At 40.9% G+C, this 25,744-nt stretch overlaps 1 protein-coding gene across 5 annotated transcripts in view; it reads right to left on the reverse strand.

Annotated features, from left to right (window-relative positions):
* Positions 1-3,025, reverse strand: part of CALCOCO1 (calcium binding and coiled-coil domain 1) — a 33,417-nt gene extending 30,392 nt beyond the window's left edge. For 3 of the 5 annotated variants that reach the window (XM_087925363.1, XM_087925365.1, XM_087925361.1), the window contains exon 1: positions 2,873-2,995. The gene's annotated coding sequence lies outside the window, so the exon portion shown is untranslated. Of the gene's footprint in view, positions 1-2,872 lie in introns of all 5 variants that reach the window. The other 2 variants (XM_026714856.2, XM_087925360.1) reach the window with 2 other exon arrangements.
* Positions 3,026-25,744: the final 22,719 nt, after the last annotated feature.

Genomic DNA, 25,744 nt, shown 5'->3' on the forward strand with positions numbered 1-25,744 from the left:
CAAAATGGTTGATTACATTTGTGGACAAATATATAAATAATGCATGTGATGACATCAGAAGTATGTTAGTGGAGGATGTGAAATATATATAGACCGGTATGAAAATGATGCCATATTGCTAACTACTATACCAAATTACAGAAATTTCCTGACCTACAAAATGGCAGGCCTAGGAATATTTTCGGAACACCGAAGTGAGAAGGGCAGGTGAGGAGAAACACAAAGTTTAATGTTGTGGGAATTCGACTTCCTGAAGAAGCATGTACAGTATAGGAAAACATGACTAAAAGATAAGGGGTCAAAATAAACAGGTGATGAATGTGGACTAAATACAAAAATAAGTGACCAGTATGAAAGTAGTACATTGTGGCAGCTTGGTTATATAGAAAGAATGAATGTGAATCAAATTAAAAACTAATATAGGAAGAATGAGTTGAGAAGGGGAAGACCCAGAAAGCTGTTATTTGGATAGAGCTGGTAAGAGATGAGAGATGTAAGAGTACACGATGCACTATGAACCAAGCATTGTATGGATATGGCGAAAACAAAGGGGCTTTGTAAGATATAGAGATCTGCAGTTATTTACTTATCTTTCTTATCTCATGTTTTCAATTTATTTGGTTTGCAGCTTATTCCTTTTCTGGACTTTGCGTAATACTGCTTGCTTTGAAAGCAAATAATATTAAAATTATTTGTGTGCGTGTGTGTGTGTGTGTGTATGCATGTATGTATATGATAGACAGGGCATATGTGTGTGTATGCACCCCCTATCAGGATAACTGTTTTCTCTCAAAGAATTCTGCCCAATCCAATGGGTACTATAATGATCGCATAATGTGCTGTTGGATCGCATAATGTGCTGTTATGATCGCATAACGTCCTATACACATTTATTAGGTATCAAGAATGGTTTTTCTGTTCAGACTCCCAACCTGAGAAACAGCCCACTTCTTTAGAGGTTTTCCCTGTTATTAAAGTCAAGATGCATAATGAAAAATCATTTTAATTCACATTTATTCACATTGGCATTTTTGACATTCAGTGATAATGACTTGGGCCCACTGATCATTTTATCGGTTCTATTATTCCATTTTTATTAGTTCAATTTGTACAGCTGCCCATCCCACATATGCAACTCTAGGTGGCTCAGTTTCACTGTTACGCTGTCTTTCTTGAATGTTAACATTAATCTCGGCCTGGAGGTCTTTTTCCTAATTACTCATGATTACCTTCCCCGAATCTAATTGCCTTTTCAAGTTACTAGGTATCATGATATCTTGTGACAACCAATGCCTCGTTTGGAAATGCCTCAGTGGTGCTTCTTTCTACCTTTCCTCAACCTTATGTTCAGATTCTTGTATTATTTCAACGGGCAAAAAGGAAGAGTTCAGTATCAACCTCTTCAGCGGCAGTATTCAGCTGAAAGGACCAATCCTCCTGCTGTCCTTGCAGGTAATTTATATTTACAATGGGGGATGATCTTACATAGGCTGAGAATACAGCAAAGGGAGAAGAGATTTTTCTATCTAACCTTCGGAGGGACGGAGGAATCTTAAAGGTTCAGATTTTTCCCCCTTTCAGATAAATAAGGGCGTTCTTCTGAAGACCTCATATGGGCTTCCATATGACTAGTGTAAATTAAGTGGGGGGTGGGGGAGAGAGAGCTCGGACGTGGCAAACCTCCCTCACAAGAGAGGCCTGTTATGAAACCAGGTGGAGCCGGGCCTGCCCGCACTAGACAGTCTCTCCTCCTCTCCGCCGCATGCCAAGGAAACGCGCTTCCCCCCGCGTGACCCAGACGAGCTACGTGGGCACGAAGCCCAAGCCTGGCACCTCCCAGCACTGCTGCTACATTCCTTTCCCCGGGAGCAACTAGAGCCCCGGAGCGGAGCTTCTCCAAGGCAAACGCCAATCAGAAACCGAGAAGGGAGCCCAGCTAAACAAACCAGCGACCGCGGAGCCGCTTCTGGGAAGAGACGAGCGGAAGCGTGGGAAGAAATGCTTTGCCTCGCTGGCCTGATGCGCAAAAACCAACCCCCCCTCCCTCCCTTCCCAGTTTTCTGATGGACTTTTAGGGAATGGAGGCGGCTCTTCCTCCCCACCTCTCCTTTTTGGGGGTGGGAAGAGAGCTGTAACTCTTCTGCTGCAAAGGCGCCGTCCTCTTGGCGTCTTACGGCTTAAGACTTGGGCAGCTTCAAGCCAAACAAAGAAAATGACTGTAAGCTTGCAAGAATCTACAAGCCTCATCCCGTCCTGCCTTCTCCCGCATAACCACCAGATTGTACGAAAGTCGAAGCTTCGTCGCAGTTACGTTTAGGGTTTGGGGGGGCAGACTTTGGAGTCAAAATGGATCCCGAAGTGAAAATTAGTAGAAAGGAGCGAAAGATCACAGGCAGCGAATATTTCCAACAGTTAAAACAGGAAGAAAAGATTTGGGGTGTCCCAACACTGAACAGTGCTTGTCTGTATAAAGGAAACGGGGAGATCGATGTGAAACAGAGGTTAGGGTTTTCACGCTTAGCGGGTTAGAAATTCCCTTTTTCAACGGGTGCTCTTCCCAATTGCCTGCTTTTTGTGCTGCAAGTTCAGACTTTCAAGGCCCACTGAAGCCTTTCGTACATTTCTCTCTCCCCTTTCATGCCGGGAGAAGTGAAAACCTGTGCATCCACAGCCTCCTTTTGGATTTTGATTCCTGTCCCGACGGGAAGTGCAGTTGATTAAAAACTCCTGAACTCAAAAGAGAGAAGGGAGAGGTGTCCCCCTCCCCAAATACACCCCAAATCTGATGCTTCCGAGCAATTTAACAAAGATAAAGCAAGGAGGAGAGAAAAACAGAAAAGCCCTTTTCCCCAGTACCGAAGACGTCTCTTACCCAGAGAGCAACCAGCTGGTCCACTAATCTTTTAGTAACAACAATAACAGCCTTTCAAGCCAGCTGAGAGAGGCGGAGGCCCGGTGAAGCTCTAAGCGCTGTCGGGAGTTGTAGTTCTTTTTCCCGGCTCGTAAATTAAAGATGAGCGAAGAGGTAAGATACAAGCTGCCACGGAGGGCCGAGAGGACGCCTGGAATTGTGGGTTTGGTAGTTCCGAGGCCCAGCGAAACAAGAGGAAATAGCGCCAGTGGGACTCCAAGTTCCAGGGAGCATCTGGGTTTCAGGGAGATGGGAAGCAGTTCCCGGGAAGAAAAATAAATTGTTGAGAAGGGGGCTCAAGTTGCCAAGGTGATAAATCTAAGATTCTGAGAGTTCGTCTCAGAATATATTCTGAGGTTATTTTCCTAAGTACTATGAGCGATTTTCCTCACAAAATCCTCTGGGATCTGACTAAACCTACTACATAAAAAATTCAGAGATGACAACAACAGGGCTATAAAATGCACATGAACATTTGAATATACACACAGGGCAATGAATATGTAGAGACATCGTATACAATGATCATGATCCAAAGATAAAAATAGGAAATTAATCATGGGCATCATGCCTAAAAAGATGTTCCAGTGAGTAACATCAAAGTCAGGAAATCAATCTCAAATGCATAGAGAGAAAATGCATCGAGGAAATCTCTATTTTCTGTTACATCATTGTTATAAAAGTCCAACTGCGGGTTTAATAACGACAGCCTAGATTTTTGTGTACAAAACAGCACTACTTGTCCCTAGCTGTGTTGTGAATATTTTAAATATTTCAATTATATAAATATTTATATGCTGCAAATTCCTAATACTAGTACAAGAATAAATCACCTGGAAAGCCACAAAACAGACAATATTTAAACAGTAACAAATAAGCCATCCCAGCAGCCACTCTCAATTAGGGGCTGCCATTGTTATGGATCCCTTTCCTTTCCAAGTACTATACTACTCTGTTGCACTGCTTTCAAGAAGAACAACACCAGGACATTTTAACCTTGGAGGCCTTCCTTCACAGTTCTAGAGTGAAGGAAATATATCGCGAAAAAGCCAAGTCCTTCCCTTACTCCTGGGGGTAGAAATGTGGGACATGTCCTCTTAGCACGTATTGCACAGGCAGATTATAGTTGGAGCCATGGTCCTAAAGATAATGAGGACTAGAATCAAAGATTTTTATAGGAAACAACTAGTACTTTGAATTAGTCTCAGAAGCCTCTAAGCAACCAATACAGTTACAATATCTGATTTAATGAGAGCCAGTTTAGTTCACCAGCTAGAAAGCGGAAGATTGTCAATTCAAGTCCCGCCTTAGGTGTGTGAATGTCAGTTGGGTGACCTCAGTCCAACCCAACTCACAGGTTGTTGTGGGGGAAATAGGAGGAGGAAGGTGTGTTGGATATGTTTACTGCCTTGTGTTATTTGTAAAAATGATTAAAGCGGGAAATAAATATGTATCTTCGCTGTACCAAGTTCCATCGTCAATAACAATACAAGAGTACACAAACTCAAGGTAAACTGCACCTAACTTGATTGCAGGAACTACGACTTCAGCAACAGAGTGGTCAATGCCTGGAATACTCTACCTGACTGTGGTTTCTTCCTCAAACCCCAAAAACGTTAACCTTAGATTTTCTACTATTGACCTCACCCCTTTCCTAAGAGGTCTGTAGGGGGCATGCATAAGCGCACCAACGTGTCTACCGTCCCTGTCCTATTGTTTCTTTTATTTTTCTTATATGTATCCATGTATTCATAACCATGCTTACACTTATACCTGTTACCTAATACTTGCTTGACAAATAAATAAAAATAAGCCATCCTCTTTACCAGGTATAATTTCCATTGTGTCCATATAAAGTAAATTGCAATAATCTAACCAAGAAAGTGCAAGGGCATAAATCTTGGTAGCCAAGATTTGTTAGTCCAGGAAAGGTTGCACATGGTGAACCAGCTGAAGCTGGCTAGGATATCCAGATTGCATGCATGGTCCTTCAGTGAGAATCTTACTCAGTCATAAACTAAAGATGGAGTCAGCCTAGTAGCTCTATTCTGATGGGATTCTTTCTGAGCCTGTCCAATCCCATCCAATCTGCCTCAGACTCAAACAACCAGATCAAAACTTGCACTTCACCTCCTGCTTGGCTTGGGGTAGAAATTTTCAGGTAGCTATCTTCAGCTTATTTACAATACCTCCCCATGATGACTTGCTGCAGAAAGGGAGGGTTGCAGAACTCACATAGAGGTGTGCAGTGGTTCAATCTATCCACCCAAATAGTGCTAATTGGAACCACCCACTCATGCAGAAGCAGAACCTCTGAAAAAATGTCCCAATCTCCAATCCTTGCAAGTGGTCCAAAAAGATATTTTAATACATGGGAAGTAGAGGGAGAAAGAGGAATACAGCCCCCGCACCCCCACCCCCCCCCAATCCTAGTCCTGCTATAAGTCTTTCACAAGAGCAATCAGTGCAGTTTTCATTCAGTACCAAGGCTTAAATCCAGAAAGACTGAGGTGGAATGTATACAGAGTCGCTAAGAAGCAAAGAGGCAGATCAGTATGGAGTCTCTGGTAGGCAGGAGGAAAGCCAGTGAGGACACTTCCTACCCTTTCACTGGGTATTCCTAATAGTTATGCAGATTTGTGCTTTAGTCTGGCAAGATTCCTGTCTATAGGCAAGCAATAAAGAAACAGCTCCAGAGTAACTCCTTCTGTTGTTCTTAGTTCCTTGTACCTGACAAGGACCAAGATTATCCACACCACCCAGAGCCTTCCCTAATTGTATTATCTTCACAACCTTTCCCAGCAGGAGAAGTTGGAGATAGGGCAATATTTATTTGAGATTAATTAAGTAATGGATCTTGAGGAGGAAGACTTTTTTTTGTAATGTATTATGGATAACCTTTGTTCATTGTCATAGCCTGATGACATTTATTTCATCTTAATCCTAGTCATTCCTGTTAGTTCTTCGGGTTTTTGTGTAGGTTGTTCCCCTTATTGACCCCCTTATCCTGACACAATTATTGCCCTGCAAACAATTTGACAACCTTCATCGACCATTTGCTTGCGGTTCCCACATGGAAACCTATACTGGTCTTGCAGTCTGCATTACTTGGTTGAAGTTAGAGCAAGAGAGGGGTGGTATTTAACCTGCTGTAAGTTGTGCCAATATCGTATGCTAACATTCTGTCTCTTCCAGACTTCATCTCCTCACCTCTCCTGATGGTTACCTGTAACCCTACATGCAATCTTCCTTCACGGCAAAAATCTGTGTGAGGTAAGAACTCTGATCATTTACACAATTGGGCAGTCCTTAATTTCTCTACTTCAACAATGGTTAGTATAATTCTTTTTTCATGCCTCCTGAAAAATCTTAAGAATAAGTAAAGTAGCTCTTCGTGTCTATCAATCAGATTGTGAAAGAATAGGGTGTGTTTTTGAGTGATTTTCAAAACCTACAGAGACTGCGGAAGAGCATTATCGAAAGTTGTTCCAGAATGAAGGCCTTGTGCGGTCCAGAGCAGCCTCAGGTAGGTCCCAGGAGCCTGTCAATAGAAAGAGAACACCAGCTGAAGGTATGCGGTACACAGCAAATCCTGGGGATTGCTGGGTTGTGGGGACAATCACACCATTTCCTAAGGTTTGCGTGGTAGTTTTTTTGAATGGCAGCAGTGTTACTAAGGCTGAAGTCATGGCCCAGCCCTCTGCTTCGTGCCCAGCATCTATGTTGCTGCTGAGTGCCACTGTTCAGGGTGGCCTCGATGGGTTGGAGTGGAGGTAAGAGAATTGTTTCCCTTTTGTACAGTGTGTATGTGGGGCGGGGGGCGGGGGAAAGGAGGAGAGGGGGAGGGAGAGAGAGGAGAGGATACCAGCAGAGTCAACATTACTCTTCTAGACCAACAATTTTTAAATCTCTTAAGCCAAAATGTAGGGGTACCTATTGCATTCCTTTTCTCCCCCTCCATAACAGATTTTCGGAAAAGGCTAAAACAATGCTTACAAAAAGGAAGACAACGCTGTATGAAAGCTCATCTCTTCCCTATTCGTGCCTCCATAAAATTCTGTGAATGTGAAAGGACAATTAGATATTAAAAGCCTCATCTGAAAGCACCCTCTCTCTTTCTGGAGTATTGCCAAAGCAATTTCCAGACAAATTGTTGGAAATTTCTGCCACAGGCAAGTGGGTTACCTTTTAGCTTGCTCACCTGTTGGCCAGGATATTAAAAATATAACAATTGTACCCGACATCACAATTGATTGATATATTCTGTTAGAAAAGGCCCCTCGGCATTTAAATGAACCCACTCGCTTCCTCTGACTAGTGTATAGATAAGCTACTGTTCCACCTTGTCCACTTCTGTTGGGAGGGGAAGGGATGGACTGCTACTTGCCTGACATATTAATAGAATTTAGACAGCTGAAGCTGCATGCATTACGGTTTTTCCACGCTAAGAAGAAGAATAACTTGTTTGGTTAAACATCAAGGAGGTAGATTGAAAGATAAAAGTACAGCACGTCAAATATTGCAATAATGTTAGACGACTGGGAAGGGGAGAAAACGCTTTTAGGATTGCATCTTTGAAAGAAATAGATCAGCAAACAGCTTCTATCCAGCACCCCATTCCTGCATGTATTACACTGTTCTTTATACAGTACTATATGCATTCAAGGGAGTGAGACAAATTTTATTTTTGTATTTATGTGGTTTATATAGCCACCCATCTCCCACAAGTGAATTATAAAAATTAAAATACAGAAAACCCACCACATATAATCCTGTAATTTATTTATTTATAAAAAAGATTAGCTTGTCTTACCTCAAAGTAATGGTATGTGGGAATGATCTTGGGAGGTAGGAGGAAGAACCACAGACTTGGCAATGGTCAGATAATAGGCAGACGAGCTGGGAAAATGAATGGAAGATGGCAAAGGTCTCAGAAGGGAGCCTTCGTAGTTTCTTGGAAGTGGAGAGATATGATTTTAGGCCTGCAAGATTCTGCCAATGTAACCTTACAATAAAGATATTGCTAATATCCTGAGTGTGTTTCTAGTCTGGAATCTCACAAGACTAACACCCCCACCCCACCCAATAATAACAATACCCCCTTTTTAGTAAGCTGCTCAAAATCATTGTGAGTGGGCAGCTGTATACATTTTTAAAAATAAATAAACACCACTTATGAAAAATGCACATCATTAACAACAGAGCTCATCTACCTGCCTCAGTCAAATAGCCGGAGAAACATCCAAATCTTCAATGCCTTGCAAAAAGCTAACAGTGGCTTGCCTGCACTGAAGTGTTGACTTTGTTCTTAGGCCTTTCAAGTGAAAAATTGTTTTTGCCATCTGCTTCAAATTGCATAAATTGGTCAGTAATCTAAATTATTGATTTTAAACCAATATCTGGTCAATGTCTGGTACTTCTCAAAATCGTACTTGTTACTGAATGGCCCAAGATGGCCTCTTAAAACATAGTACAGCATACTGATTGAGGTTGAGGCCTACCTGTACAAGCGTACTATTAAAATAGCTCTTTTGTTCCCTGCAAAGTGAGTTTTGTTAGAAGCATTCTGAGAAAGTAAGAGAATATAAAGCACTAAGAGTGAGTGGGAGAGAGAGAGAGAGAGAGCTTGCTTAATATTTTGGTCCCAAAATATGAAAAACCTCCTCACGTCCTTCTTTGCTGTGTCCCACCAAAGTTATTCCAGTGTGAATGATACTTGTTTGTGCAGTGAAAGGGAAGCACAGGAGGCAACGTCTGCTATACCGAGCCTTCACTTTTACAGCTACTTGGGGCTTCGTAACATAAAAAGCAACAAGAGTCTTATTTGATTTAAAACGGGAACTGAAGTATCTTCAGAGCATGTTTTTAAGATCCCACGGAGCCCCATGTCAGCAAGTTTCTCAGTGGCATGAATGCAAGTGTGACAAGAATGCATGAATCTGCGAGCGCCCTGTAGTGCGTGGGTGGGCGGGAGGTGGGGGGAATCTGAGAATGTTGTTTCTTGCGCATAAAAATGTTTTCTGTGCCCCAGCTTGCTGTAGCCATTTGGAGGATGGTGCTGCTGCACAGTGCTAAAAAAACAGAGACCACTGCTTGAGAGGGACCTAATTAAGTCTTCGATCCGGCTGGCTCATCTGCCTCTCTGATGCCAGGCCTGGCATTAAAATGAACAGAAGGGGCTGTTGGCTCGGCATTCTGCGGCCAGCCTCGTACTGTGTGCCAGCCCGCCTTGTCGCGCCAGGCTGATTTTCTTCTCCCCCTGCCTGCCAATCAGTGGGTCTAAAGTGAACCTGCTCATCAGAAGAACATTTGGCTCACACATACACACGTACATCCATAAGTTCCATTTGTGGCTCGCACATACACACATACATCCATAACTTCCATTTGTGGCTCTCACATACACACATACATCCATAACTTCCATTTGTGGCTCTCACATACACACATACATCCATAACTTCCATTTGTGGCTCACACATACATCCATAACTTCCATTTGTGGCTCGCACATACACACATACATCCATAACTTCCATTTGTGAGTCAGATGATTTGTTGTTTTTCCTCATCCTTCATGAAAAGCGCAAAACGGCCTAAGTGCAATTCTGCTCTTTACACTGCTCTCATCACAGTTCTTTTCAGATCTTGTTTATGTTACTCTTTTTGACTTGTCTCCCTTGAACATCCTTCCTTTGTTCACCCTCTCTTTACTGAAGTATTGATTGTAAGTGCCTTGGGAGCAGGGAATTCTTTTGGTGGCTATTTTTTTTAAAGTACCATTGACAGCAGTGGTCTCAAATTTGTGGTCCATAGGCAATATATACAGTAGATTCCAAGTCATTTTTCATGGGCTGCAAAAATACTCTATAGCAAGGGTCTCCAACCTTGGCAACTTTAAAACTTGTGGACTTCAATTCCCAGAATTCCTCAGCCAAAGCTGGCTGAGGAATTCTGGGAGTTGAAGTCCACAAGTTTTAAAGTTGCCAAGGTTGGAGGCCCCTGCTCTATAGGTCCTGAGGATACTACCCAATGAAACCTGCATAGATACACAAGTTGGTCTATAAAAATGTTCCAGGAAAGGGAGCAAGCTAGAAGAGGTGGCCTCAGATTGACTTGGTGGCTTTCTTGACAACATCAGAGTACTTGGCTGGTAGCTGCCCATTTTATGTCTTGAAGCATCTTGCATTGAGCAGTGCTGCCCTCTGAGCGCCCTCTGAATTTACTGCCGGTAAATAAAGCCTCCCAAGATCAGCTGAGAGGAGGAGAAACAGCCTGAGACCATCAGCTGAAAGGAAAAAGAAGAGAAAAGAGCAGGATCATCTCTTCCACCCATCCCTGCGCTTTTTTCTCTTCTTTACCCTCTCAGCTGGTTGGCGCTGCAGGTCATACACACACACACACACACACACGTTGGCTTCATTTTTACCCGAACCCATACTTGGTTTGAATCGTAGTTCAATGAATTAGTGGCTAAATACAAACATGAATCATGATTTAGAAACCATTAACAATTGAGTTTAATTTTCATAATCGTGTTTTACAAATCCAAATAACTTAACCGCCTGCCACATCTTGCTAACCCAAAGTAAACATTACATCTTAGCATGATACTCTATTGCTGTAGCTCACCTTCTTAGCTCTTGGTTGTGGCAAAGAGAGGCCAGTGTGGTGTGGGAGCTAACAACGCTAGGCTGTACTTGAAATGTGCCTCTTGATTTGCCCTTGACTACTACTGACCTTATGGCCATGTAGTTTCCTTGGCAACACTATGGAAGTTGCTTGGCAATGCTATCCTTTGGGAAACTACTACGCTCCTGACTGATATCATGTTGCAAATGGGGAACCCTCCAGATCTTTATTAGAGTGATGCTGTTAACCAGCTATCTTGGCCAGTAGTCAAGGATATTGGGATTTACTCTATTTGAAGCAAATCACTTTTGTCTCTTTTTTATTTTTATTTTATTTGGTTTGTCAATTGCTTACAAGATAATAGATGTAAGTAAAAACATAGTTATGAATACATGGGTACATATAAGAAAAATAAAAGAAACAATAGGGCAGGGACAGTAGGCACATTGGTGTGCTTATGCATGCCCCCTACAGACCTCTAAGGAAAGGGGTGAGGTCAATAGTAGACAGTCTAAGGTTAAAGTTTTTGGGGTTTGGGGAAGAAACTACAGAGTCAGGTAGAGTATTCCAGGCATTGACCACTCTGTTGCTGAAGTCGTATTTCCTGCAATCAAGTTTGGTGCGATTAACCTTGAGTTTGTATCTATTATTTGCTCTTGTATTGTAATGGTTGAAGCTGAAGTATTCATTGACAGGTAGGACATTGCAATGTATGATTTTATATACTATACTTAGATCAGACCAAGGGCGGCGTAGTTCTAGGTTTTCTAGGTCTAGAATTTCGAGTCTGGTGGCATAAAGTATTCTGCAACGAGTAGAGGAGTGGAGAACTCTTCTTGTGAAATATTTCTGGACTTTCTCAACTGTGTTAATATCAGATATGTAATGTGGGTTCCAGACTGATGAGCTGTATTCGAGTATTGGTTTAGCAAATGTTTTGTATGCTCTAGATAGTAGTGTAATATTACCAGAGAAAAAGCTACGTAAGATTAGGTTAACAACTCTTAAGGCCTTTTGGGCTATGTAGTTACAATGGGCTCTAGCAGTTAGATGATTAGAGATGAGTATTCCAAGATCCTTGACAGAGTTTGGATCATCAACAAGGTCTTGACTATTCGGCCTGTATTTATTTTCTGATTTTTTTTTGCCAATATGTAAGACAGAGCATTTGTTTGTTGAGATTTGAAGTTGCCATTTGTTTGACCATTCTGATACATAGTCGAGGTCTTTTTGAAGGGTAGCAGAATTGTCTGTGGTGTTGAATAGCTTTACATCGTCAGCGAAGAGAACGCAGTTGCTTGACCTGTTTTAACAGCAGAAAGTGGTTCCTTATATCTGTTTCCTTGAATTGTTAAAGAAAGTCTCAAAGTACACATGAGAGAAGTATTCAGTCAACAATGGTTAAGCCAGGGCTCTGAAGGTAAGAGATGTGAGGGTTTGTTTGGTTTTTTGGGCCTACAAACCAGACTGTTAGCATCATAGAATAGCAAGGAATCAGTATTATTGACAATGAATATCCATGCTACATTATTTGGGAATATGTGCTGCTCAGTCCCTTATTTTAAAGTAAATGTAATAACACAGACAACTAGAAGCTAATTCTTGATGTTGGGTCTGTTTTAATCTGCCCCTTCACCTCCCATTTTCACAATCTGCAATCCCCAGCATGCCTCTTAAGTGTACCAGTGGGCTGTGAAGAGTTTTCTTACCAGCTCTCCAGACCTCTGGCCCCCATTTTACTGTTTAAACATCACTAAAGTTTTAAAAAAAATAAAAAGGAAGATGACACGCAAAGCAAAAGACCACTTCGAGAACTGTCTTTGTTCCCATAGTGCTATTGATTTCTGTATCAACCCTGGTAGGAATTGTTAGAAAATAAAAAATAGGTTGTTATACTCCTGGTTTTGCTTATGAAAGTGGTCCTGGGGGAAAAAAGGGGGAGGGGGGGAGAAAAAAAAATTGTGAATGACCCAGAGCGTGACACAAAAATAACACAGTCAGTAGAATTAAAGTAGAATACATTCCTTTTAATGCCTCCAACTTGGGCCTCAATGTCCAATTATCCTCGACTTGATATCAAACTCTTCCAAAAACAGTCTACGAAGAGAGTAAATGCAGTCTGAACCAAAAGTAAAAATAAGTAGAAATAAAAAAAACCCAATACAAACCACACTGGAATCATTAACATGGCAGGCCAGGATGATAAATTGCAGACTTCCGCAAGATAATGCATCAACCACAGTTGGGAAGATGCCAAAACTCAGATAAGCCATGACCAAGATAAAGCACCTTTGCTTCCAGCAAAGAGCTATTAAAAATGCCCCACTTATATCTGTTCTCCCAGCTGCAACTAATGAAAGGGATCAGGGCCTTTTCTTCTCCCGTAAGACATGTTGCTCCCTTCTCCATTCCTCCCTGTGTGCCCTAGGATGAAGAGGGGATGGCCCTCTGAATTCCCAGCCGGACTGTGCTCTTCCCCCGTTTCTTCCACAACCACTGGAGTCACACTCCCACTCCCTGTCAGCTCCTCAATCTCCCCCTCAGAATCAGACTCCAACAAGGGCATGACAGTATTGTAGATGGTTAGAGGATGGGATAGCTGTTGCCTTTCGGCAAATGGATATTAGGTGACTAATATGTTTTGTGAATGGATATACTCCCCAAATATCAGATCCGCTTACTGGTCCAAAAAAGGTTGGAGACTTCCTGGTTTTGACGGTCATTTGGATCCATTCAAAATGCCAGATCTTCTACTTGGATTGTAACCTGTAAGTCACTCAAAACAAGGCTGTGAGACAAGCTATGTAGAGTCCCTCCTGCTCATTATTCGGAGGGGGTGTCACTTCCCCTCCAAGTTGCCTGATAGCACTCTGGAACTTAGAATGTGGCTAAATGCGTGCAAGTCAACTACAACCTTCAATAAACTTGCCTGTCCTTTAATTCAGAGCTGGCTAGGGAATTCTGGGAGTTGAAATCCTCCAAGCTTGAAGTTGCCAAGGTTGGAGACCCCTGCTTTAATTAACAAAGGAATCTCATGTAGCCTATCTGTATCCGTAAAGATAGTCTGTGACTTTCAGAAGTTTCATTTAGTGACCGAAGTTACAACACCACTGAGAGAAGTGACTTATGACTATTTTTCACACTCACAACTGTTGCAGCATTCTCGTGGTCATGTGATTTACACATTTGGATACTTGACAGCTGGTTCATATTTATGGCAGTTGCAATGTCCAGGATCATGTGATCTCCTTTTGCAACCTTCAGGCAAGCAAAGTCAATGGGGATGCCAGATTGACTTAACCGTGATACTCATTTACGAACAGCAGTGATTCACTAAACAAATGTGGCCAGAAAAGTCGTAAAACGGAGCAAGACTCACTTAACACATTTCTCACTTAGCAAATGAAATTTTGGGCTCAATTGTGGTCGTATGTTGAGGACTCCCTGGAGTATATTTGGAAGAGAATTTTGGGGTACATCCTATTTATATATAAGTAGTTCATTGCCCCAGGAGATTTTTTTTTCTAGCATCTTTCTTATTGATGTTTCCATGCATCTATTAAAAAAAAATCCCTCCTAGTTTCAGTCAGCACTTAAAGTTTATTTAGTGGACTCTTATCTATCACCCTATTCACATTTATTTATTTGTTTAATATGTGTGTTGGTTTAAAAGTTTAAATCAACATTGAGCAATTACTATTTGCTCAATGTTGCTCAGTACAGTATTATATTTCTATCTCTGTTGTTGATTGCCAACGGTACACAAGATCTATATTTTACACTGGCCAAAATGCATAGCTGCATTGCAAACACCTTGGTTCTGCAAACATTGTGATCAGAAGCTAATAGTGCTAAAGAGACCCATGAATGAAAATGACCAAAGCCACACACAGTTTACAGTAGGGTTCATGCTCCTATGAGAATTTAATGCCTGATGATTTAAGGTAGCGCTGAAGCAGTGATGCTACCTAGCTCTGGGTAGTGGCTGCAAATACAGATGAAGCTTTGTTCACTCACTTGTCGCTCACCTCCAGGTGTGAAACCTGGTTCCTAACAGGCCATGGACTGGTACTGGTCCATGGCTCGGGGGGTTGGGGATTGCTGCTTATATTAGGGAAGGATAGGATGTGCTTCTTCTAGGCACTGGTACTCTATGAGTAGACCACATAAGAGTCTGATTTTCTTGATCTTGTCCTTTATGGTTACTGTGGAAGAGTAGAGAGATTGTGCTGGGTGGAGTTCACACAAAGTGTATGCTTTACCTGCAAGAGGTCATATATGTTTATGGCATGGTTGGAAGAAGGAATGTCTACCTGGACCCTGTAATTTTTGGCTCTGACAATACTGAATTAGATGGATCAGCAGAAAACAGTTTCCTATGTTTCTTCTGTACAAAGACCAAAACAATTGTACCAAGATTCTGAACTGAGCTACTGCATCCATGGTGCTTTTTACTGAAGTCCCATGCCAGTTGTTCACAATGGAACATTCTGCTTTGTAGCCTTCCTAAAAGCTCAAGTGGGATAGCGGCATGTCCAAGAATAGCATTGTCCCTAGAAGCCTCTGGTATTTCCATTTCATAGGGGCTACTGAGTTGGAAAGAAAGACTAGTTCACAGAAGTGGCAGACTTCATTTCTTTTTTCTTTTTTAATAAAAGTTTTTTTATTTTTGTTTTTTACACATCCCTTCACGTGAGCAACGTGATTCCAGATTACAATATTTATACATAGTTATACTTACATTTTCAACTTTCTCATTTAATATCACAACAAATTATTATCCACTCCACTATTCTTCAAATACATTTCCATTTCATATTTTAATTCATTAATTCAATATCAAAATCATTTCCTCACATATATTTTCAATTCTTTATCCCCTATTATTTCCATTTTCAGCTTACCACCTAGCAGACTTCATTTCATGAGGGTACTTGATCCGTTGCTTCTATCTCCCTGTCTTTCTCTTCATTCATTCTGGATGCTAGGAAGGCCCTATCTTCAACAGAGATACTCTTCAAAATTCAGGCACTGAGAAATGTCTTTAATTGGAGCCACACAGAGCTATCTTCGGCTGGTTTCATTGAAGGCATCTGTGCTAAAATTCATAAGGCTCCATCGCAATACCAAACTTGCTGGCATGTTCTCATTTGGCCCAGCTGGTCTGAGCAGACGGCCCAGTGACATCCCATTTTGGCTGGCCTATGTCAGTATGGTGAAAGGAAGATGGGACCCGTGCCATAAACCAGACTTTATGGAGGTGGAACTAGACTCCAGGAGTGTGCACATACGAACCTGTTGCAAAGCTCCTATCTCACGTAAAGTCCCTCCTTGGGAAGAGTTTCAGATCATAAGAGACAAAATGATACAATCAAACAATTGAATGGTGGGGGGAAAACATCCGGTTAGTGAGTTCCTTTACTTGAAATCCTGCCTTGTTTTGTTGAGCTCATCATTTAAACTACAGCGATTTAGAAAAATCTTTCTCCTTATAAAGCAAAAGGACCATAATTTATACATAATACATAATAATACTTAATACAGATAGATAAACCTTAAGGTAATTTGATTTTATTTGTATTTACAGTATGACAAATGTATTCTATCTAATGCATTTAGATGAACATTTCTAAGATCTATGCTTATTCTCAGAACATGTGTCTCAAAGTGTAATTCATTCACTTTTCTACATGTTCTCTTATTCTGTTATCTTACTAGATAAAAGCAAGGTAAGCTGACCCAGTTTTTCTGCTGTTTAATTAATGTGGGCTTTAAATAAACTAGACTAGGTACGCAGACTGCCCTCATTAAAATGGATAAACATAGTGGAGTGAAATATATGCTATTTTCTCCCCTGAGTCAACATTTAAACTTCTGGGGCCTATCTCGCTACTCTCACTTTTCTTTCATTCTCGCATAAATTTATGTGGTATATTTTGTGTTCTTTCAGGGCTGTGGATACTTACAGACTATTCAAAGCTGCCTCTCTGAGTGGGATATAAATCAGGATAAACACGCTGCTATATAAAACATGACAACATAAGAGTGTTTTTGGTTTAAAATAGATTTTGAATCATATGATATGAATGAACTCTATGATATGACAGGGATGTATTGACTCATGACTCTAGACAGCTGGATGGGGAAGAAGCCCAGAGAATGATATGGTGCAGGTCTCTTGCAGAAATGAAACAGGCCTGGTCTTTAAATAGCACTCATTTATAATTATATCCAAGTTACTCAAAAGCAATGATATTGAAAACTATGGTAAATTGTTGTGATTAATACTCATTGTCTCTTGTGTCCTTTTTTACCTTTTAAGTAATTACTGTTATATATTATTTAATTAATTATTGTCCACCATTTACATTCATTTTTTGTGAGATGCTCCGTCAAATAAATTTGACAGGTTGGTTTTGCAGAGTAAATCTGCTTATAACTGTGAGCCTAGTCTAACATCTTGTTGCCTCCTGTTGTATTATATTTTATTAAACATTTCAGCATATTAGTGGACATTGACATATAGAAAAAAAAAAATTCTTCTAAAATGAGGACTGCACTTAGCCTTTGAAACTTGTGCCTAGGACCATACTTCAAAAGATAGGGCATAGTGCCAGACAAAAATGATGCAATTTGATATATAATTATCTTAAAAATCAAATGTAGTTAAAATGATTACCTTCTATCTAAATTTTTATACTTAAGGATTTCTCTTTCTGTTATACACTAATAAACTTTTATTAACAATTTTTTGGAGGACATACCCAAAGACGTTTGGGAACAATCCAGTCCTGTGATCTTAAGTAGGTCATTTCTACTGAACATTCATTAAATTTACATTACTGGCACTTCTCAAAAATGTGACTCTATGAAACCAATAGTTAAAACATTATTTGATTGTGGAACCCAGCCTACACTGGGGGTCATCTTATGACTCTGAAGATGTTGTAGCTAATATGTTCAGTGATAAAAGTGAGGGATAGCAATGTTTGAAATTCAGAACAACCAAAGATCCCAATCCCATTGTGAAAAAAACATGTAAAGAATGAAATTGCTATGCATATTCAAACTGTGGCCTCCATCTGGTCAGCTTTGGGCACATCATTATGATTGTAAAAACCGCCTTCCCAGAAAAATGTGACACAACCTTGAAGAACCTCTATCACATATGTACTTACTTACTTCTCCTTTTAATATGGAACCCAATGCCCAGGAGGTTTCCTTCTCATCATTCTAGAACCTCAGAGGTCTTCCTTGCCCCACTACTTTCTACACTCTTGGCCAGTTAATGATCAAGCAAACCATTGACTGGATAATTGCAAAGCCCATGAGCGGCTGCTATTATCTCTGGGACTCAGCCTGTTATTGCTGAACCATTGTGGCAAGTAATGACTCCATTGCAGCTGAGTGAACATACTAATTATCTGGAGTGAGAAATGTTCCTCCAACAGGATAGGATAGATGCTGAAGTCCAGCTTGTGACAAAGCTCTCTTGAGATGGTTTAAGCAGAAGTCACAGTCTTTAATTTTCTGAGTTTATTCACCAATGTCCTACCAAATTACATGAGGTATGTTCACGGATTCATGCTTGGATACTCTTGAGATTTATGTACTGAGAAGAAGGGTCAGCCTTGATATTAAGCATTGTGGAAACTGTCTCAGGAAGAGGATGAGTGCAGTGATGGCATTTCCTAGTGATCCTCTTGTGTTCTCTGGACATTCCCTTTTTTTTTGTTTTATGTGGTACACAATCTTTCCTGCACCTTCTTAACAGACTTGCGTCCTTCAGGCATGTTGGAGGACACAACTATCAACCAAATGGCATCTGCAGAAAGAAGGACCTCAGGCCATCCACTTGCCTTGGGCCAATTCTGCTGGTAAGCAAATCCTATTAGATACAACAGGCCTGAATACAGAAATTTAGAAGTAAGCATCCTGCCATTTTCAAGTGTAGGACATATCTGAGGGCACATTTTTAAAAGAAGGAAAAGTCTGCTACGCAGAACAGAATAGAATGCAGTTCGTTAGAGAAAAATGCACAAAGAGGAATGAAACCAGCTCTGTTTAATATGACGCCTCTGGAATGGACTTCAGCTACAATTCTTATCCCTAGCCAACCTAGGCACTGACTTTGGATGATGGGTGTTTCCTTTTAACGTATATGGAACATATAAGACAGCGGTGGTCTATTGTTACCCTTTTCAGTGCTGTGAGGAATGGGGTGGATGGACGAGCAAGGACATGTTATACAGCAAGGCACCAGATAGCTTATCTTTGTTGAATAATATGCTTTTGGTTGCACAATAAGTGCAACCAATGTCATGCACATTACCAACACTGACCACACAGTAGAGGTATGTCATTTCCTGTTGCTGCTCAAATGATAGGGATTATTTAAGACAGAGGTCCCCAACCTGTGGGCTGTGGCCCACTACCAGCCCACGGCTTATTTGCAACTAGGCCGTGTTAGTGGCCAGTTGGTGCTCAAATGTTGCAGATGCTCAGAGCCCTGCTTGCTCGAGCGTCACAGGCGCTCTTGGCCCCACTCACATGAACAACAAATGCTCACACGTGCCTGTCCCTCCCACAAAACTCCTCCCCTCACTCCAGGCCGTTAACCCAGAAGGGTTGGGGAACTTTGATTTAAAGCCTCTTGCTCAAGGTTAACTATGTCCCTGCTTAAAGATTTGGTCTTCAATTTCTGATTTAAATTTAATAGTTTGTTTGCTTGTCCTATAAAAGATACAAAGTTGGCTCTGTTGTTGCTTGGCCGTTTTGTTTAGCCTATGGGATGAAGAACCCTATTTGCATTCATTTAACAATCACCAAACATGCTCCTTGATAGCTGATAGGCCATCCGAGATCATGTGACTCAATGACTCATATAGTGGCTGTTTTGCTGGCACACCTGGAAAGGGACAACAGGATCTATCAATCTAGCCATGTATGAAGGCTAGCCATGCTTGCATTTTGAGTGTTGTACTATATATATTCATACTCCTCTCTCCCTACCCCTAAATAAGTAACATAAAGGGTAGTTCATATGCTTCGTGTTGTATATGTGGTCTCTATTCTGCTATTCTACCCCTCTAAAATAAGAAATGATTTTGAAAACAAACAACCCCCTTCCAAAAAATAGCTCTCCCCCCAAAAAACATTTCTCCCGGGCAGTGATAAAGCCAAACCCATCTCAAGGTAGGGACAAATGCACCATTTCCCTAAAGGATAAGATCACAAAGAATTTTATGAACTATAGTTCACTTCTGTTTGAATACTTGTGAGGCTTTTTAATAGGCAAATGCACTACTAAAATGCCCATGTAGCAAATGCTCTAAAAGTACTCATGTTAAAAGAGTTGCAGTTCATTGCAAATAATGCTGATTTGCAGAAGTGACAGGATGGAGTGTCCTTGCAATGTCTTCCTCCCACATCACTTGTTATCAAGGTTAGAGCACAAATTTCCAAATGGAATATACTCTGGGGAGGAGTAAAGGTTCAAAGGGGGCACGTCCTTTAATGCAGCCTCCTCAGTCCCCCTGAGCTTCATTGGTAACAAACCTACCTGAGAATCAGACCAAACTAGATATGATGTAGAATGGGTGTCAAACTCATGGCGTCGTGGTGGCATCACGTGACCTATTGGGACTTTCCCTCCTTTGTTAAACCGGGCGTGGGTGGGGCCAGCACATGACGCATCCAGCCCGTGGGCTGGGAGTTTGACAGCCCTGATGTAGAACATTCCCGGCTTACTAGGAATTTGATCAGAGCAGTGATTTCTCCCAGCTATTTTCTGTCCCACAAACATTTAGATTTAAGGAGAGGGAAGGAAAGCATGTTGTCAGAATATGCTGTTCTCCCCTCTGCTGAGAAGAAATGGATCTAAGCCAGGGGTGTCCAACCTTGGCAACTTTAAGTCTGGTGCAATTCCCCAGACAGCCATGCATAGCATTGGGAAATCTGAGAGTTGAAGTTCACAAATCTTTAAAGTTGCTAGGATCAGACAACTCTGATCTGGGCATTTGAGCGGTTCTGTCTGGAGAAATGGTCTCTTTAAACATTCTTGCTTTTCCTCCAGTCAAAAATCATAGCTCTCGACAACTATGTTTTGGTTAAGAAATCTAACATGAGCCTGGATCTTGGGCAATTACAAATCATAATTCAGGCATTGAATAAATGTTTACCAACATCAGATTAGATCCCCCCCACACTTTCTGGCATACATGGAATCACTAATCAAATTAGGAACTTTTTAATGGGCAGTCTAACAGAATAAAAGTTGCAAAGGATCTTGGAGGTTTTCCAGTCCAACCCCTTACTCCCTATATCAGGGTCTCCAACTTTGGAGACCCCTGCCCTATATTATTCCAGAAAAAATGGTTGTCCAAACAATTTAAAACCAGTTTAAAACCCTCCAGTGTTGCAGCACCCACAACTTTTGGAGGCAACTCACAATTCATTCCACTGTCCGGAAATTTCCCAGTTCATCCTGTGATTGGGTTCCTGCTGTGTATTTTTGCTGAGTGGATTCTTTCTACATACTGCACCCAAGACTTTTTTTGGACTGACTTCAGAATGAAATACTGAATGTGGATTATTTTCCTCTTCCTTCTCCCCCACCATCTATTGTTACTGTTTTGTAAGATAGATATAGAGATAGATAAGCAGACAAATAAATAAATAGAATGCTTATTTATTCCATATAGTTTTTGTAAGATGTTAAGATTTATTTTGACTGAAATGGTATACAGACACTTGCAAATACATGAATAAATACATTTGCAGAATTGTTGTCGTCAAATGTCCTGTCTTGTCTTTCCTCTGAGGAATTATAGCTGACATTCATGCCCTCGCAAGGTATATGGTTAATAAGAACCAACCAACAAGATTATGTTGGCTTTTAATCTGTGAACTGATTTGTGTAGCCCTTATTGATTTTAAATCAGGCTAATTATGCAAACTGGATGCCAGGATTATTGGGGAGCTGTTAATTAGACAGTGCCTTAAAAGATCCAGAAGGATGGTCCACACACTGAAGATTTTTCTTTGGAGGTTACTGAAGTCCAAGAAAATGACCTTTCAGCGTGACCCCTAAATTGAGAAAAAGCCAAAGTACACCAATCAGTTGATTAGTGAGACTGAGAACTGGGTCAGTAATACTGGCATAGCTTTCCATCCCAAACAGTGGCTATAGAGTATGTGCTAATTGTGGAGTCCTCAGGGTACCTAGAAGTTGCTATAGGAGTGTCAAATTTACACCACAGCGGTACCACGTGATGTATCAGGACTCCCCCCCCCTTTGTTAAACCAGATGTGGACATGGCCAGCATGTGATGCATCCGGCCTGCGGGCTGGGAGATTGACAGCCATGCTATAGGACAACTGAGGCTATCTTCCTTGATACTGTTATCTGTAACTGATACCTGCTTTCTTGGGATTTTGACACCCAAGGGCAGACTAGGAAACCCATGTCCCAAAGGTGCTTTTGCAAGAGGCAACTGGACTGTTTTTCTTTAAAGATGTTTCATTTTTCAGCCTAGAAGCGTCTTCAACTTTTATTAAATGGTGGGAAATGGAAGGATTTATACTCCTTGCAGACAGCTGGTCATTTGCATTCTATTTGGAGGGTCGGTGAGGCCACTTGGAAGTTTATCTGTGTCCTCAGGGTCACCTGAGTATGCAAATTGGTGTGGAGCCTTCTTGGAATTGCTGAAAGGACTGTGTTGTAGACTGGAGATAGATGATGTTGTATTATCTCTCCCTCTGTTGAGAGAGGGCTGTTCAGTTTTGACACAGATGGCCTCTGTGACCCCTCATTCAAACCAAAATGTGGACATTGCTGTCTTCAAAAGAGCGGCCTTTGTCTTTTAAATGCAGATGGACTGCTGACTCTTGTCTTGATGGGTTTGTTCTCCTATATTGTGCCATGCATTTATGAAGTGGTTGTTTTGTTTCCCCAATGTATAGATCTGCACATGCCCCACTGCATTGTACTGCATATACCATGTTGCTCAGTTTGTGTTTGGATGTTTTATCCTTGAGGTGGGCAAGTTTCTGCCTTAGTGTATTCTTGGGTTTAAAGTGTGCATGCATGTTGTGTTGGCTGAAGATCCTCCTGAGCTGTTCAGATATTCCTGCAGAATCTTGCAAGTCTGAATACGCTTTCCCCTCCCTCTTGATCTCTGCGGGAATTATGGAAGGTGCTGTTCTCTACAGTTCTGTCTTGGACACGGGTTTCTTTCATCGGACTATTGTCTCAGTATGGGCTCTTCCTCCTGTCCTTCAAGGCCATCCCTTCACCCACCTACAGATTTTCAGGTGGAGGTCTTTAAAAGCTCTACCTGAAGATACTACGGATTGGATCCAGGTCTTTTACATGTAAAACTCGTATTCTTCTATGTGGTGGTGCCAGACTGCCAGCTCTATACTTTTGCTGTGAGTCTGTTTACAAGATGTTTTACAGCATCTTACAAGATGTTGAGTGCTCCTTAGGTTGGGGTCAGCCACCGTGTGTAAGATCATCGTATAAGCTAGAGCCACATCTGCCCTCCTTCCAGCTTTCACCATCCCTTCTCTGGAGATTTTAGCTGCATTGGCAAAAACACAACTCTGGAAGCAGCTTTGATAGGGCTCTCTTGGGTCCCACCCATCCACCTCTTCAAATTACTAAGGCATTCAATTGTTAAAAGACAAAATCTCAATGCCCCTACAAAGGCAATGCTGGTTGTAATGCTAAGGTCCCAAGAGCTCGTTTCATGAGTGACCTTACCTAGGATTTGAACCCAGCCTCTCCCGAGGCAATTAGTGGAGTGCATTAGCACAAGATGTCACTAGAGCCCAATAAGAAAGCAACGACAATTTGTAATGGGCACAACATTTTCACGAAAGCTTTATGCCTGGCAATTATTTTTTACGATTACACCTTTAACGTGACTTATCCTTAAGGACAAATTGAAAAAAAACAACAACCACCTTGTAACTAAGAGCCCCTCCTCTGCATCCAGACAAACAAGGATCCCATCTCTTGGGCTCTGGAAACAGGATGATGGGATTTGAGCTTCCCTGAGCCAACCCTCAAACAGCAGGAGCCATAGATATTGTTTAAGATTTTCTTTTCTTGAAAAAAAAAGGCAAAGAAAAATAAGTGATACAATTAGGAACAATAAAATTCTACATAAAGCCGAGATCTACATCTACATCTAAATTGCCGAACCATCTGCTGACTTGCTTTACGTAAATTACCAGCTATATATAAGTCTCTGTGCATCACAGCCTTTCGGTGGCATAGACCTGATGACTTTGAATGGAGCTTGGGGACTCATTAAGCCTCTTTTACGAAATTTTAATTGTTTTCTGCCTTATTCTGGGAAAGCAGGGATACAGGTGAAAGTTTTTCCATTTTTTCCTTTACTAACTGCCCCTAAACATATTTTTGATTATTCTGCTTATAGGTGGTGGGATGTGAGGTGGGTGCCAATGGAGAAATGCAATTTATGTTGTAAATCTTTGCTTCCTGCCAAGAATATATTCAGAGAAAAACATTTTTTTCTTTTCACTCATGCAAGAAAGAGGGATAATTCTCTTATCAATTCTTGCAAGAAAAAATGAGAGAGGATCTTCATCAATCTTAAATGACAATAAATGAGCATTTGACCTATGTCTTCAACTAAGCTTGTCTACATCACTTATTTAATGATGATATAAGATGTTATTGCCCCCATTCCATTTTATTGGTTTCACTGTCAGGGCAGAACTAGGAAATGCAGAGTGATGACACATAATAGATACCTCTGCTAACTCAGTTCACTTTCATACATACCACTGCTTATTCTAGTCCCCAATCTCTGAGCGAGCAATTGGCACCTGTTCTACAATTGGCTTCACTTCTGCATCTCTCCAAACACTTAAGAACATTCAGAAAAAGCAGTCAGTCAATTAATACACTCCCCCAGTTGATCAATAGGATCCTGCAAATGATATAATTTAAGTATTACCCTACTCTGAGCTTTAACAATCCTAGAGAAACAAAAATTCCCCCTTTGAGCAAAAAAGGAAACAAGAAATTGCTGGAACCCCTCTCTCATATATTGGCTATGCAGTTTTAATTTATTTTTCTAATTGTTTTGCAAAACAAAACAAACTCAGTCGTTGCTCCGAGGGGAAGCTTCACGGCTGCTTAGTGCCCATGCTTATTGCATTGAAAAGCATTGCAAACGGGAAGGGCAACATAATATTGTTGACAAATTCAAGTGATAACATTACAATATTGCTTTTTGCTGTCGTGTTGGATGGGAGAAAAGGAAGCTATAGTAATGCCTATAGATGAGCAACAGGAAAAAGATGGTGAAGCCCTGAGGGGGAGAAGGAAGGTAAAGTTTGCCTTGAGTTGACTCCTAGGAGACAAAGTGAGGCAACAGCTCCCACAAGTAAGATAATAGACCATCTAATAGTGCTACAAAGATTTCGCAATTTAATGGCAAATACTACGGTAACTTTCTTCCAGTTTCAGATAAATTACTATATGTATGTATGTATATATATATGTATGTATAAATTGCTATATGTATATATGTAATTTATTTAATTTGCATGATTTACTATGTGCTCATTGTAACTGTGAATACATTCATACGCATGTACTTAGATATTATGCACATCTTTCTACACTGAATATTTGTGTAGGCTTAATATGTGGTTTCTATGATTTAATACTGGTGTTACAGAGATTAGAAATAAATTAAATGTTTGGTGATATCACAAAACTCTTCAAATGGTAGCCAAGCTATTAAGGTGGGAGCGAGGCAGCCCTTCTACCTGATGTGAGGGCCACCTTAGCAAAAAGCTGTGGCAGCATTTTGTAAATATTCTGGGTTGTGAAAAACAACATTGGCAAACATCATGCTGGAGTCTAGGAGCTATGATGTTGAGAAGTTATGTATTTACTAGAATAATGTGGGAAAGAAGGCAATATATTCACGGTTTTCATTATTGGCATCTCCTTTTTCTATGGTGTACTGAATTAAAATTATTTTAACCCAGTGGAGCCATATCATCTATCACTTGATCTAGCAGAGGGTCATTTTTTTCCAGGCCCAGAACAGACCTTGTGCGTCTCTTTGGGATATGTGAATTAGTAGTGGTTTTTTTTAAAAAGCAGAATTTTATTCACTAAGCTTCATTTTCACTTAGTTCAGGAGATCACAT

The sequence above is a fragment of the Pseudonaja textilis genome, chromosome 2 (assembly GCF_049901715.1).
Source record: "Pseudonaja textilis isolate UNSWEBS1 chromosome 2, rPseTex1.2, whole genome shotgun sequence".
In the NCBI taxonomy this organism is placed as follows: domain Eukaryota; kingdom Metazoa; phylum Chordata; class Lepidosauria; order Squamata; family Elapidae; genus Pseudonaja; species Pseudonaja textilis.